Source organism: Lontra canadensis, unplaced genomic scaffold (genome assembly GCF_010015895.1).
Source record: "Lontra canadensis isolate GAN:19392208 unplaced genomic scaffold, GSC_riverotter_1.0 scaffold107, whole genome shotgun sequence".
Lineage (NCBI taxonomy): Eukaryota > Metazoa > Chordata > Mammalia > Carnivora > Mustelidae > Lontra > Lontra canadensis.
In genome coordinates this window covers 754,873-770,060 of record NW_022631101.1, presented here as the reverse complement: position 1 = coordinate 770,060, position 15,188 = coordinate 754,873, and the positions used below count along the sequence as shown (strand labels likewise).

General features: G+C 39.8%; 1 protein-coding gene across 2 annotated transcripts in view; it reads left to right on the top strand.

Annotated features, from left to right (window-relative positions):
* The first annotated feature begins 10,921 nt into the window (after window positions 1–10,921).
* ZNF112 (zinc finger protein 112) overlaps window positions 10,922–15,188 on the top strand; it is a 39,382-nt gene continuing 35,115 nt past the window's right edge. The window contains exon 1 of one of the 2 annotated variants that reach the window (XM_032838863.1): window positions 10,922–11,068. The gene's annotated coding sequence lies outside the window, so the exon portion shown is untranslated. Of the gene's footprint in view, window positions 11,069–12,181; window positions 12,201–15,188 lie in introns of those variants that run through there. The other variant, XM_032838865.1, reaches the window with a different exon arrangement.

The window sequence follows — 15,188 nt, the reverse complement described above, 5'->3', positions numbered from 1 at the left end:
ATTCATTGGTCTGTGAATAAAAAAGAAATGTTCCAGATAATGTTCATGTGCTAAAATTTTAGCAAAAGTATAATCTATAGACATAAAGAAATCCCATGCACTAGAGAAACTCTGTAAGGTGTAATAATGGGAAAAGTTTGTCAATAAGAAATTGATCAGGCTAGGTATCCTGCAAATGGTCTTAATAAAGTGAATTAAGTAAAACTAATATTTACTGAAGTGACTAACAACTTACAGAAGACCAAGAGTGTTCATTGACAGAAGCTGGCTTCTGACACCACCACTTCTCAACAATCTTGTTTAATAAAAATGGGGTTTTAGGAGGTACTCATTTGTCAAATTTCCTCCATAATTGTGATTTCATTTGAGATTATAGATGGATTTGGGAGGAGGAGATATATTCACAATATCTTTTTTCGTCTTCAATAATAATGTCTTTTTTAGTATCTTAGTTGATTTATAAATTTCTTCATTTGGATCATGTTTTCATTTTTCTTCTTTTTTTAATACATGGTTAGAGTTTATGACAATGGAAGATACAGATAAAATTCAGCAAAGCGAAAAGGCACATAGGGAGAAATATGGAGGAAACCAGGCTCAAGCTTCTGGGCTCATGTGTTTCTCCTAGTTTTTCTTACATTGTAATTTCCTATGAGCTATGTTTTATATATGGAACAGCCATTCAAAATCAAATAAAACCATCCTTAAATTGTTGCTTTCTTAGTGATCCAGGTGAGCAACAGTGAAACATTAATTAAACCCAGTGTCAGTAAGGGAATGGAAAAACTAGCAGTTGGTGGGAAAAAATACAGGTACACCATTTCTGGAGAGGAATTTGTCTATAGGTATCAAAGGGTATAGTGTGCATTATCTTTAAATTAATAATTCCACTTCTTGGAATTTATCTTTACAGTATAATTGCACAATTGGGGAAAGATGCTTTCAGAAGAGAACATATTCCAAGAATATCTATAATACTAAAAATTGTAAACAACCTGAAGATACATAAGAGATTGAATAAATTATGATACTTCCATATAATAAAACAAAATGTCACCATTAAAAATGATGTAAGAATTCCCAGTATAGTTTGGAGAAAAGAAAAATCTTTTACATTGTAAAAGATCATTACAGGGGGCGCCTGGGTGGCTCAGTGGGTTAAAGCCTCTGCCTTTGGCTCAGGTCATGATCCCAGGGTCCTGGGATCGAGCCCCGCATCGGGCTCTCTGCTCAGCAGCGAGCCTGCTTCTTCCTCTCTCTCTGCCGGCTTCTCTGCCTACTTGTGATCTCTCTCTGTCAAATAAATAAATAAAATCTTAAAAAAAAAAAAAGATCATTACAGGATGACCCCTGACTGATACCCAAGTTTTAAGATTTATTTATTTATTTGTTTGTTTGACAGAGAGAGATCACAAGTAGGGAGAGAGGCAGGCGGGGGTGGGGGGGGAAGCAGGCCCCCCGCTGAGCAGAGAGCCCGACGCGGGGCTTGATCCCAGGACCCCAAGATCATGACCTGGGGTGAAGGCAGAAGCTTAACCCACTGAGCCATCCAGGCGCCCCATGTACTATTGAGAGAGCCTGGGAGCACAGAAAGCAGGGCTAACAACTCATCAAAGGGATGCTACCAACCACTCTGCAGTTCATCTCACTAACCCTTTGCAGACCCTGTCAGAAAGCCTGCCCATAAACTGCTGGGAACACCTCATCTGTGGACATCCTTTCCAACTGGCCCGCAGACACTACCACCACCGCCGCCCCCCCACCCCCACCGCAAATGCTCTGCACACCTCACTCTGCCCTGAACATGGCTGGCTGCCAGTATGTGCTCCCCTGGGGTGAGTGCGAGCCTTTGCAGATGGCTAGTGAGCACATGCAGAAAGCCATCTCAACCCTGTGAGACTGATAGAAGACTCATAGATTTGAGCATTTCAGAGCACTGTCCTAGGGAAAACAAATGGGAGGCTCTCAGCATTTCACCTGGCTTTGTGGGATCAAGAGAAGGCATATATATCTTAAGAACTTTCCCCAAGAGGGAACAAAAGGTATGGAATGGGCACATCCATAGACCAGGTCTAAGAAAGCCTCAGAATCCTTAACCAAAGTGACTGGTGAAGGTATTTCTCTCCTGAAGCCAGTTGGTATAGACTGGAGGAGGTGTCTTCGTTAAATGCAAAACCAGCAATGTAAGACTCCAGAGAACACACACAAAAATCATGGAAATAGGATACCACCAAAGAAACAATAATTTTCCAGTAATCAATCCTGTAGAAAGGTCTCAGAATTGTCTGACAATTCAAAATAATGTTTTAAAACTCAGCAAGCTACCAGAGAACACAGACAGACAATTCAGTTAAATCAGGAAAACAATGCATGAACTAGGATTTCAGCAGAGAAATAGATTTTTTTTTTTAAAGTTGAACATAGGGCACCTGGGTGGCTCAGTGGGTTGAAGCCTCTGCCTTCCGCTCAGGTCATGATCTCAGGGTCCTGGGATCGAGCCCCACATTGGGCTCTCTCCTCGGCAGGGAACCTGCTTCCCTCTCTCTCTCTGCCTGCCTCTCTGCCTACTTGTGATCTCTCTGTCAAATAAATAAATACAATCTTTAAAAATAAAATAAAATAAAAAGTTGAACACATTCTAGAGCTGAAGAATACAATGAATGAAACAGAAAAAATCCACAATAGAGAGATTGTCAAATGAACTTGATCAAGTAGAGCAGAGAATCTGTGAACTTGAAGATGAGTTATTTGGTATTATCCATTCAGAGGAGAGAAATATCATGTGCTCTCACTTACATGTGGAATCTAAAACAAAAAACCAAACTCATAGAAACAGAAAAGATTTATTTCCAGGGGCAGGGGATGAGGAGTGGTTGCAAAGGTTTAGTAGTCAAAAAGTAAAACCTCAGGTTACACATTAAGTTCTGCAGTTGTAATGTACAGCGTGGGGACTGTAGTTAATAATACAGGATTGTATATTTGAAAGGCTAAGAGGTAGACCTTAATGGGTCTGTGAAGTGTGTAAACCTGGCGATTCACAGACCTGTACCCCTGGGGCTAATAATACATTATATGTTAATAAAAAACTAAAAAAATTTTTAAAAAAGAGGTAGACCTTTCTAATCACCAGAAAAATAATTGTAACTGTGTGGTAATGGATGTTAACTAGTCTTATTGTTGTGATCCTTTAACAATGTGTATGTGAATATATATATGTATATATATACACACACACATATATATGTATATATATGTATATATTGCATATACATGTATATATACATATATTGTACATACATGTATATACAATATATGTATATATGTATATATTGTACATAATATTATGTACATTATGTTCTACACATAAAACTAATAATATGTTATATCATTGCATCTCAATTTTTTTCTTAAAGATTTTATTTATTTATTTGACAGACAGAGATCAAGTAGGCAGAGAGGCAGGCAGAGAGAGGCGGGGGAAGCAGGCTCCCTGCTGAGCAGAGAGCCCCATGCAGGCTTGATCCCAGGACCTGGAGATCATGACCTGAGGTGAAGGCAGAGGCCCAACCCACTGAGCCACCCAGCCACCCCAGTTGCATCTCAATTTTTAAAATCTGAAAAAGTTAATGAAAGAAAGGTGAATTAATATTTTTATTTTTATGACACTATATACTTTTCAAGGTGTTATTCTTTATGTTATTTTATTTTGCCAGTTTTATTCAATATGCAAATGCAATTTATAGGTAATAGGTCATCAAACCTACATCAAAAAGTCCCGAATTATCTTGCTAAATTTGAACTTTTAACTCAATAAGAATTATATATAAGTATCCCAATTTTGCATCAGAGTTGTCTGAATTGATGAGATTTTGCTCTAGTGCAGCTATGAGAGACCTGACAATTTCATGGTCATCTTATATCCCACTGTGCCACTTTCACCTATACATTAGTAATAAATACTGCTTTTTCACTTAGGAAATTTTGTCCAAACAGAACATCCCACTTTTAAGAAAAAAAAAATAGTGGCAATGTCAAAAGCTGGCAAGGGTGCAGAGAAACTGGAATTCTCACACATTTCTGCTGGGAATATAAAATGGCACAGCCACTCTGGAGTTTGGCAGTTCCTTAAAGAACTAAACATATACTTACTATACACTCCAGCCACTGTACTCCTAGACATTTACCAGAGAGAAATAAAAAATTAATGTACAGACACATATAAAAATCTGTACATGAGGGACGCCTGGGTGGCTCAGTTGGTTGGACGACTGCTTTCAGCTCAGGTCATGATCTCGGAGTCCCGGGATCGAGTCCCGCATCGGGATCCCAGCTCCACGGGGAGTCTGCTTCTCCCTCTGACTTTCTCCTCGCTCATGCTCTCTCTCACTGCCTCTCTTTCAAATAAATAAATAAAATATTTAAAAAAAATCTGTACATGAATGTTCACATTTATTTATAATAGCAAAAAACTGAAACAGTGAAAATGTTTCTCAATAGGTAAATGGTTAAACAAAGTCTGGCATATCTACATTCTGGAATACCACTTAGTAATAAAAAGCAATGGGTTATTGATACATGCAACTACTTGGATGGATCTTGAGATTATTTTGATGAGTGATAAAGCCAACCTACTATATGATTCCAATTAAATACCATTCTCAAAGTGACCAAATTACAGAGCTGGAAAATGGAGTTGTGGCTTGCTGCCACCATCCCAGCATCATGAGAGAGTATCTTACTGCATATTGCTAGCCTGGGAAAAGATCAAAATTCAAAGTTTGTTGTTTACTGAGTGGATATTGCTTTCACGCCATTGTAAGAGGAACCACTGTAAGTCAGAGAATGTCTGTACTTATTAGGTGAACAAGAGGCTGGCTGGCTGGCTGGCTACTGTGGGCTCTACTGCCTCCCACTGCAATTAAAAATTCTTTTCTCTGAAAAAAATCTTTGCTTTTATCTTAGCCTAATGTATGTGAAACTTGAGAACTGACTATTCTTTTTCCTTTCATGGAGATAGTATCTGTTATGTAAGAGATCATATAGTCAGATTTTTTTATAATGGTTTCTTTGTTTGAAGCCCTGTTTATTTTTACATATTTGTTGTTATTTCTTTTTGTTTTTCTCTCCAAAGGGAAACTTGTCCAGGATTTGCATTGGTTTAGTTGAAGGGAATATGGTTTCTTGTTCAAATATTTCCAGTCCCTTCTATGAAGTATTCTTGCCCCCCCTCTAATGACCCTGTATCCAACCTAGCTTTCAAATAAAAATTCTACTGTACAGGAAATTTAGATCAAGGGAGAGAGTGTGAGGATGCTATTGGGCAAATGCAGACCTGGATACCCAAGTTGACATCTTGATTTCTACAACAGTCCAAGAACACAAAAAAAATGATGGTGGTATGTGTTGGGGAGGGTAGATACAGTTTTAGAACAAACGAGTTTCAGGTGAGAGAATCAAATATAATCTGTGTGGATGTTGATTGGAATAAACTAGCTGTAAAAAGCATTTTTTTCAATAAACAGGAACTCAAACTGACATACAGTTTAGATAATGCTAAGAATTGTTCATTTTGTTTCATAAGGTAATGATTTTGTGTCTACATAAGAAAATGTTGTTATTTTTAAGTGATATATGTAGCATTTGGAAGGAAATAACAATTGCAAGGAATAGCTTTAAAATACTTCAGAAACAAATTTTTTTTTAAAAAGTGAAGTCAGTGTGGGAAAAAAATTTTTTAAGTGTAGAATTAAGTGTTTCATATTACTATCCTCAAAACTTTTGTATTATTGTTTTATTTTAAAAATTGTTTTCTGTGCAAAGGAAAGCAGTAAGTATGTACTTCCTATAGTTTCACCTGTCATAGTTACTGGACTCCATCTCCAACCTCAACCTACCCCCCGTCCTGAATAAAATGAAAATACTCATAGCAAATACATAATATTGAAGAGCAATACAGGAGTAGTCAAAGGGAAGCCTGAGTTTGAACTAAAAAAATTTAAAGGAAAGAGCCTTTTCCCCATTGCAGTATTTTCTCCAACTCCTTGCTAGGGCAGTTCCTTTCACTTGTCAGAAATAACATTGCTGTTTCTGTTTCCTAGCCTCATCTGTGCTTGGAATTCCTGTGGATTCTTGGCATCTTGAAATAAACAGTTCATGCCAGGTAGCACAGTCAGAGGTAGACGAATATAGGCACAGATAAAGAGGCAATCAAGTCAAACCAAGTCCGAGATAAAATATTCCTCATGCAGCACAGACCAAATCCTTTTAAAATCTTCTCTTTTGTCACATACAATCACTTTTCTGCTAAAAAGTGTCAATTTATTTTCATACAAAAAGCTTCACCTTTTTCCCACTTACTAGTTCCTGAGGGGTGGGGGGAATACAAAAAGAAAAAAATTCAAACGCTAATAGCACCAGGGAAGTGACTCAGGTAGAAGAATTTAATTAAACAGAAGAAATAGAGGCGGGAGGGCGGTAGCCCTCTCGCAGAGGATTCTGGGAGGTATAGTCCACTCCAGGTAGGGGGGGCTGTAGCCCTAAGCCTCCTTGGGATTCTGGGAAGTGTAGTCCAAAAGTGGATGACATTTCCTCTTAAGCATTGTGGGATGTGTCCCTCTTGTGGGGCTCGGAGTTCTGGGAAGGAAGGCGCAGGAACTTCCGCTCCAGGGGAGGCTGAGGCCATTATTCCCCATGTGGTGGGGAGACTTGAGTTCTAGCAGCGATTCTAGGCCTCTTGAGGCTAGGCGAGGGACCAGTGGTGTCCCAGCCCAATGTTTTAAGGGCGAAAAGTGATGTCCGAGGGAGGAAGCGGTGGAGGTATTTGCATTTCCCTCTTGCTAGGCGGAGCTTCCTAGCGTTTGGGGCGGATCACTTGTTGGAGCTTGGCGGCAGGCTAGGGTTGTGCGTCACTGTTTGGTGGTCTCCTGGGTGCTGAGCTCCCCAAGCCGTCTCCTGGGCTAGCCAATCACCGTTGCCTTTTCCTAGCGCTGTAATGTTGGTTGAGTTGCTCTCTGTGAGTAAGTTTCCGGGGTGTACTTACAATACTAGTTAATACTTCTAAAACGCTGGAGAACAGTGATGACACACAGAAAAGATTGTTTCTGGTTACGGGTGCACAAGGCTCCAGCCAAAGTAAATGTAACAACGAGCAAGTCTGTATGAAAGTTTTAGATTTCCTTATGTTAAGAAGGCACCATACATACAGGTGTAGAGGACATACAATAAATCAGGCTGAAAATATGAACAACATATAGGCTAGAAAGTGGCTTAATCTTGGAGATTCATAAGATAATGAAACTCCAATAGAAATATGGATATGAATATAAAAGATATGAATGGTCAACTTGTAGCTCCATATGCTCACTGCACAACCTGTGATCTCCAAGCTGATACTAAAGTAGAATATACAATGGGCCTTTCGAGCAGTCTGTGAGATTCCTGTGTCTGACAGGGAGACTAGGGAAATCAGTGGATCCCATTAGAGTTCACTGAACACACTGATATTCTTTTCTCAAGTTTATAAGAAGCAGTACAGTATATTTGCATATGAATAAAAGAATGCAAGGACAACTTAAATATAAGTCATTAGACTGCGTGGCAGCAGTCAGTAGTCTATATATTTTATAATTGGAGTAAGCATGGTGGGCTGATAAGATAAGTTCAAGTCCAGAAAGACCTACAGATGATTCAGATTATACTGGGAGTGCACACACTTGCATATTTTTCTACCCTCTCATAGAGGTCTGAATACTATATATCCATAGCGTAGGAGCTGAGTTCTTATCTTCTGCAAATTATTCCATGAAGTGCTTTCTCAGTTTCATTTTTACCATTTAGAAACTGATCTTTAAAAAGTTAATTGTCTTAGTTAGAAACACAACATTTGCCTAACAAAAACAGATCCTTGGTGCCTCTACATCCTCAATCCACTCAACCTGCTACCAGCCTTGAACAACCATGGATCTAACTTCTTTTGCTGGAGTTTTTCTTTTCTTTTGCAGTATGATATAGCAATAGAATCATAAAATGTACATTTTGTCTCAATTCTTACACTTAGCGTAATACTTGTGAAATTCATCCTTATTGTTGCATAAACCTAGTAATTACTTCTAGTTTCTTTTTAATGTTCACTAGTACTTCTATTGTATGGATACACAAAAAAATTTTTTTTAGTTATTGATGGGATTTTGATTAGGAAAAAATGAGAAAGTAATTTTTTGCTTTTCATTTCCTTGGGGACATAGGATGCAGAGTATCTTTTCATATGCTTATTTGTCATGTGTATATCTTCTTTGATATGGTCTTTGACCCATTTTTAAATTGGATTGCTTGTTTTCTTGTTGAGTGTTGAGAGTTCTTTGTATATTTTGTATAGAGAACCTTTATCAGATGTGTCTTTTGCAAATATTTTCATCCAGTCTGCGGTTTATCTTCCCATTATCTTGAGGTTGTCTTTCGCAGAGCAGAAGTTTTTAATTTTAGTGAAGTCCAGTTTGTCAACTATTTCTTTCAAGGATCATACTCTAGTATTGTATCTACAAAGGCACAGTCATCATCAAGATCATCTAGATTTTCCCCTGTACTATCTTCTAGGATTTTTATGTTTGGTTTTTATAGTTAAGTCTTTGATCCATTTTAAGTTAATTTATGTGAAGTATGTAAGGTCTAGGTCTAGATCCTCCTTTTTTCCCCCTTGTATTAGGACATCCAGTTGTTCCAGAACCATTTGATGAAATGACTATTTCTGAATCATTGTTTTGCTTTTCCTCCCTTGTCAAAGGTCAGTTGATTATTTTTATATGAGTCTATTTCTGGGTAGTCTATCTGTTGTGCTGATCTATTTGTCTATTTAAAAAAAAAGATTTATTTATTTGAGAGAGATAGAATAAGCAGGAGGGGCAGAGGGAGAGGGTGAGGGAGAGAGAATCTCAAGCATACTCTGTGCTGAACCATGGAGCCTGACACAGGGCTTGATCTTATGACTGTAAGATCACAACCTGGGCCAAAACCAAGAGTAAGATTTTCAACTCACTGCACCACCCAGGAACCCCCATTTGTCTGTTCTTTCATCAGTATCTCCACTGTCTCCATCATTGTAGTTACACTGTAACATAGTAAGTTTCAGAGTCAAGAAGTGTCTGTACTCCCAACTTTTTTATTCTTCAATATTTTATTGGCTATTCTGGGTCTTTTCCTCTCCATATAAACTTTAGAAAAGTTTTTCAATATCCACAAAATAACTTGCTGGGATTTTGACCAAGACTGCACTGAATCTATAGACAAAATTGTGAAGAACTGACATCTTGAGTATGTTGAGTCTTCCTATCCATGAACATGGAATATCTTTCCATTTATTTAGTTATTCTTTGACTTCTTTCATTAGAGTTTTGTAGTTTTCCTCATATCAGTCTTTTACACATTTTGTTAGTTTGTAATTAAGTATTTCCTTTAGGGGGTTGCTAATGGTATTATTATTTTTTAAGATTTTATTTATTTATTTGACAGAGAGAGACATCACAAGTAGGCAGAGAGGCAGACAGAGAGAGGGGAGAAGCAGGCTCCCTGCTGAGCAGAGAGCCAGATGTGGGGCTTGATCCCAGGACCCTGAGATCATGACCTGAGCCAAAGGCAGAGCCCCACTGAGCCATCCAGGCACCCCAAATGGTATGTTTTAATTTCAAATTCTACTTCTTCATTGTTGGTATATAGGAAAACATTTGACTTTTTTATTAACTTTGTATCCTGCAACCTTGCTATGATGGCTTATTCTGGGAATTTTTTGTCAATTCTTTTGGACTTTTTTTTTTTTTAAGATTTTATTTATTTATTTGACAGATCACAAGTAAGCAGAGAGGCAAGCAGAGAGAGAGAGAGGAGGAAGCAGGCTCCCTGCTGAGCAGAGAGCCCGATGTGGGACTCTAGGACGATCCCAGGACGCTGAGATCATGACCTGAGCCGAAGGCAGAGGCTTAACCCACTGAGCCACCCAGGTGCCCCTTCTTTTGGACTTTCTACATAGATGATCATATTATCTGTGAACAATGACAGTTTTATTTCTTCATTCCCAATCCGTATACTTTTAATTTCCTTTTCCTATCTTAATGCATTAGTTACAACTTCCAGTGTAATGTTGAAAAAAGTGTTGAATGGGAACATTCTTGCCCTGTTCTTGTTCTATCTCTCTCAGTCAGTTCTAGATGCATGCATGCCCATAAAGAATAAAGAAATGCAAACCAGTCACAGTAAGGTTGAGACTCTGTATTTGTCAAATTCGATACTCATTACAGGTCAGCAAAAATTTCCTTATAGTGTCTGCATCCCGCCCCTCCCAAACCCCGCATCCATCTCTTCCTTTCTATAATGTTTTCCTTCCTTCCTCTCCTTTTCCTTTCCTCTTTCTCCCAGTTCAAGGTTCTCTAGCGTCTATAAGGTAGCTTCTTCGAATAGGTAGTTTGCTTTGGTTGAGTTGTCTTAGTTTTTGTCACATTTGAAAGAAAAAATTTCAAGAAAACGATGGGGGGCGGGGCGGCCAAGCTCAACTAACACTATAGAATTAATTCAGGCTGACTCTCCAAAAGAGAACACCGCCTATTTAAATGCTGACTATCCCAAACAGAGGGGAAGCCTTGAGGAAATGGCCACTCCGCAGGAGATTCCGGGATTTGTGGTCCACAAGATCCACAAGGTCAGACGCATTATGCTCCGGAAAGACGCCCTGAATGCATCGTTGGCTGGAGAAAATACAAGAAGTACATGAAAGAGTTCTATACACTTGGCAGCATTCCCGGGTTACGAAATTCGATCCGGAGCCACACGGTTTTAAATACAATCCAGGATCTCTGTGTGACAGCCGACACTTCCGCCCCAGGAAGGTGACGAGAGGGGTGCTGGGGATTCTGGGAAGTGTAGTCCGGGAACACAGTACAGCAGGATAACTTCCGCTGCAGGAGGCCGAGGCTGCGACCCTGCTCCCGTCGGGAATTCTGGGAAGCGTAGTCCAGGACGTCTCTAGACAGAGTCGCTTCCGCTCCAGGTACAAGAGGACGCGGCCTTCATTCCTCTGCGAAAGGTGAGCCTTCCCTCCTCGAGAACCCTCCCGGCAGCCGCAGTGACCTGGCGTCACTTCGCCGTGGGCCCGTGGTCATCAGGCAGTTGACCCTGGGGAAGAGAATCCGCCGGCGGCGAAGGGCGGGGTTTGTGTTCCCTCTGAATGAGATCCGTGGAGTGCGGGGCAGTGCGTGCATCCCCGGCTCTGGGCCGGGGCCAGGCGCCGACGTCGCTGGGAGCGAGGGTCTCCCGGGTTCTGCACTTCCCCGACCCTTTCCCCGACCTCCGGCCAGTTCTTCTCCTTCCCAGCTTCGCGGCTGTATACTATTCGGAGAACCCGTGTCTCTGCCTCTTTTCTTTAAGTGGATAGTAGTGTCTACCTAAGAGAGTTACTTTAAGAGTTAAATGAGGATGCAGAAGCGGAAGGCTTAGAGTCTGGCTTGGGGTAAAAAAATTAGGTCTCTTGATAAGCAGTACTTTTAAATTTCTGGAGAAGCTCTCAGTTCCATAAAAGCATCTGTGAACCTGGGATGGGGTCCGAGCTCCTGCTGCAGTGCCCCTGACCCTTCTGGGATCCCTGAAGGAAGGGAGGCTGCACCCAGATTCCCAATTTTTTTTTTTTTAATCTAAATTTAAGTAGTTATAAAGGGTCATTCCTGGGTGTTGTCTGGGATTCCACTGTAATTTATGCGGGAGTTCTAATGACGTTGTGATTTCTCTCAGCCTCCTTTCCTTCCCCAGCCTGGACTTCTTGAAAAAGGCCCCTGGGAGGAGGGAATGGCGCTTTGGCTCCTGGAAGCAGAGCCTCACCGGAGTAGGACTTAGCGTCTCTCTTCCTCTTAGGTTATCTCCTCTCAGGGGAGAAGGTATTTCCTTAACCCATCTGTAAATTCTTCTACCGCGATGCCCTGACTTTTGTTGAATAAATAAATACAGGAAGGTATGGGGGAGTACTTGGGCATGAATAATAACAATTATATTTACTTTTTCAAGCTTTTATTTAAATTCCAGTTTGTTAACATAGAGCGTAATATTAGTTTCAGGTGTACAATATAGTGATTCAATACTTTTATACGTCACCCAATGCTCATGACAAGTGCACTCCTTAATCCCCATCTCCTATGTCACCCATCCCTCCACCAACCTCCATTCTGGTAACTATCAGTTTGTTCTTTATAGTGGAGAGTCTCTTTCTTGGTTTGCCTCTCTTTTTTCCTTTGCTCCTTTGTTTGGTTTCTTTAATGCCACCCATGAGGGAAATAATAATGGTATTTCTCTTTCTCTGACTGACTTACTGCCCTTAGCAAAGTACACTCTAGTTCCATCCACAGCGTTGCAAATGGCAATATTTTATTCTTTTTTATAGCTGAGCAATACTCCATTGTATTTATACACCATATCTTCCTTATCCACCATATCTTCCTTATCCATTCATCAGTCGGTGGGCACTTGGGCTGTTTCCATAATCTGTCTACTGTAGATAAATGCTGCCATTAACATCAGGGTGCATGTTTCCCTTTGAATCAGTATTTTTATATCCGTTGTGTAAATACATGGTAGAGCAATTGCTAGATCATAGGGTAGTTGTATTTTTAACTTTTGGAGGAATCTCCATATGTTTTCCACATTGGTTGCGCTGGTCTGCATTCCCGCCAACAGTGTAAAAGGGTTTCCCTTTCTCCACTTCTTCACCAACAATTGTTCTGTGTTGTTGATTTTAGCCATTCTAATAGATGTGAAGTGATATCTCATTTTTAAAAATTTTATCTTATTTTTTCAGTGTTCCAAGATTCATTGTTTATGCACTACACCCGGTGCTCCATGCAATACGTGCTCTCCTTAATACCCACCACCAGGCTCACCCGTCCCCCCACCCCCTCCCCTCCAAAACCCTCAGTTTGTTTCTCAGAGTCCACAGTCTCTCATGCTTCGTCTCCCCCTCTGGTTTCCCTCAATTCACATTTCCTTTCTTTCTCCTAATGACCTCCGTTTGATTCCTTATGCTCCATAAGTAAGTGATACTCTATGATAATTGACTTTCTCTGCTTAACTTATTTCACTCAGCGTAATCTCCTCCAGTCCCGTCCATGTTGATACAGAAGTTGGGTGTTCATCCTTTCTGATGGAGGCATAATACTCCATTGTGTATATGAGCAGTCTCTTCTTTATCCATTTGTCTGTTGAAGGGCATCTTGGCTCTTTCCACAGTTTGGCGACCGTGGCCATTGCTGCTATAAACATTGGGGTACAGATGGCCTTCTTTGCACTACATCTGTATCTTTGGGGTAAATACCCAGTAGTGCAATTGCTGGGTCATAGGGTAGCTCTATTATTAATTTCTTAACACACTGTTTTCCAAAGTGGCTGCACCAGCTTACATTCCCACCAGTGTAAGAGGGTTCCCCTTTCTCCACATCCTCTCCAACACTTGTTGTTTATTGTCTTGTTAATTTTGGCCATTCTAACTGGTGGAAGGTGGTATCTCAATGTGGTTTTGATTTGAGTCTCCCTGATGGCTAATGATAATGAACATTTTTTCATGTGTCTGTTAGCCATTTGTATGTCTTCTTTGGAGAAGTGTCTTTTTATGTCTTCTGCCCATTTTTTGATGTGATTATCTGTTTTTTGAGTGTTGAGTTTGAGGAGTTCTTTATAGATCTTGGATATCAGCCCTTTGTCTGCAGTGTCGTTTGTGAATATCTTCTCCCATTCCGTGGGTTGCCTCTTTCTTCTGTTGACTCTTTCCTTTGCTATGCAGAACCTTTTTATAGTTTTGATTTGCATTTCCCTGGTAAGTGATGTTGAGCATCTTTCCATGTGTCTGTTGGCCATCTGTGTGTCTTATTTGGAGACAGGCCTGTTCATGTCTTCTGTCCATATTTTAATTGTAATTTTTGGGGGCTGTAGATTCGTAGAAGTTCTTATATATTTGGATGTTAACCCTTTATCACATATGTCATTTGCAAATATCTTCTCCCATTTCATAGGTTGCCTTTTAGTTTTGTTGATTGTTTCCTCCACTGTGCAGAAGCCTTTTATTTTAATGTAATCCCTATAGTTTGTTTTTATTTCCTTTGCCTCAGGAGACATATCTAGAAAGAAGTTGATATGGTCGATGTCAAAGAGCTCACTGCTTCTGTTCTCCTCTAGAATTTTGATGGTTTCCTGCCTCACATTTAGGTCTTTCATCCATTTTGGATTTATTTTTGTGTATGGTGTAAGAAAACAGTCCAGTTTTGTTCTTTTGCACGGTACTGTCCAGTTTCCCAACACCATTTGTTGAAAAGACAGGCTTTGTCCCATTGGGTATGCATTCCTGCTTTGTCTAAAGTTAATTGACCATATAGTTGTGGGTCCAATTCTGGGTTTTCTGTGTGTTGACACAGACACAGGCACACTGATCTATGTGGCTCTTTTTGTGCCAGTACCATACTGTTTTGATGTCTATAGTTTTATAATATAACTTGGAGTCTTGGAATTGTGATGCCTCCAGTTTTGCTTTCTCTTTCAAGGTTGCTTTGGCTGTTTGGGGTCTTTTGTGGTTCCACACAAATTTTGAGGTTGTTTGTTCTCACTCTGTGAAAAATGCTGTTGGTATTTTGATCAAGATTGCATTAAATGTATAGATTGCTTTGGGTAGTATAGAAATTTTAACAATGTTTTTTATTCCAGTGGAAGAAAACATTTAACAATGTTTTCCACTTCCAAAAATGGAGTGTCTTCCCATTTCTTTGTTTTCTCTTCAATTTCTTTCATCAGTTTTTTCCTAGTTTTCAGAGTACAGGTCTTTTACCTCTTTGATTAGGTTTTTTCTTAGGTATCTTATGTTTTTTGATGCAATTGTAAATGCTGTTTCATTATTGGTGTATAGAATGCAACAGATTTCCATACAGTGATTTTGTATCCTGTGACATTACAGAATTTGTGTAACTCTTTTAACAGTTTTTGGTGGAGTCTTTTGGGTTTTCTGCAGAGTATCATGGCATCTGCGAATAGTGAAAGTTTGACTTCTTCCTTACAGATTTGGATCCCTTTTATTTCTTTTTGTTGTTGGATTGCTGAAGCCAAGACTTCCAGTCCTATGTTAAATAACAGTGCTGTGAGTGAACATCTTTATCTTGTTCCTGACCATGGAGGAAAAG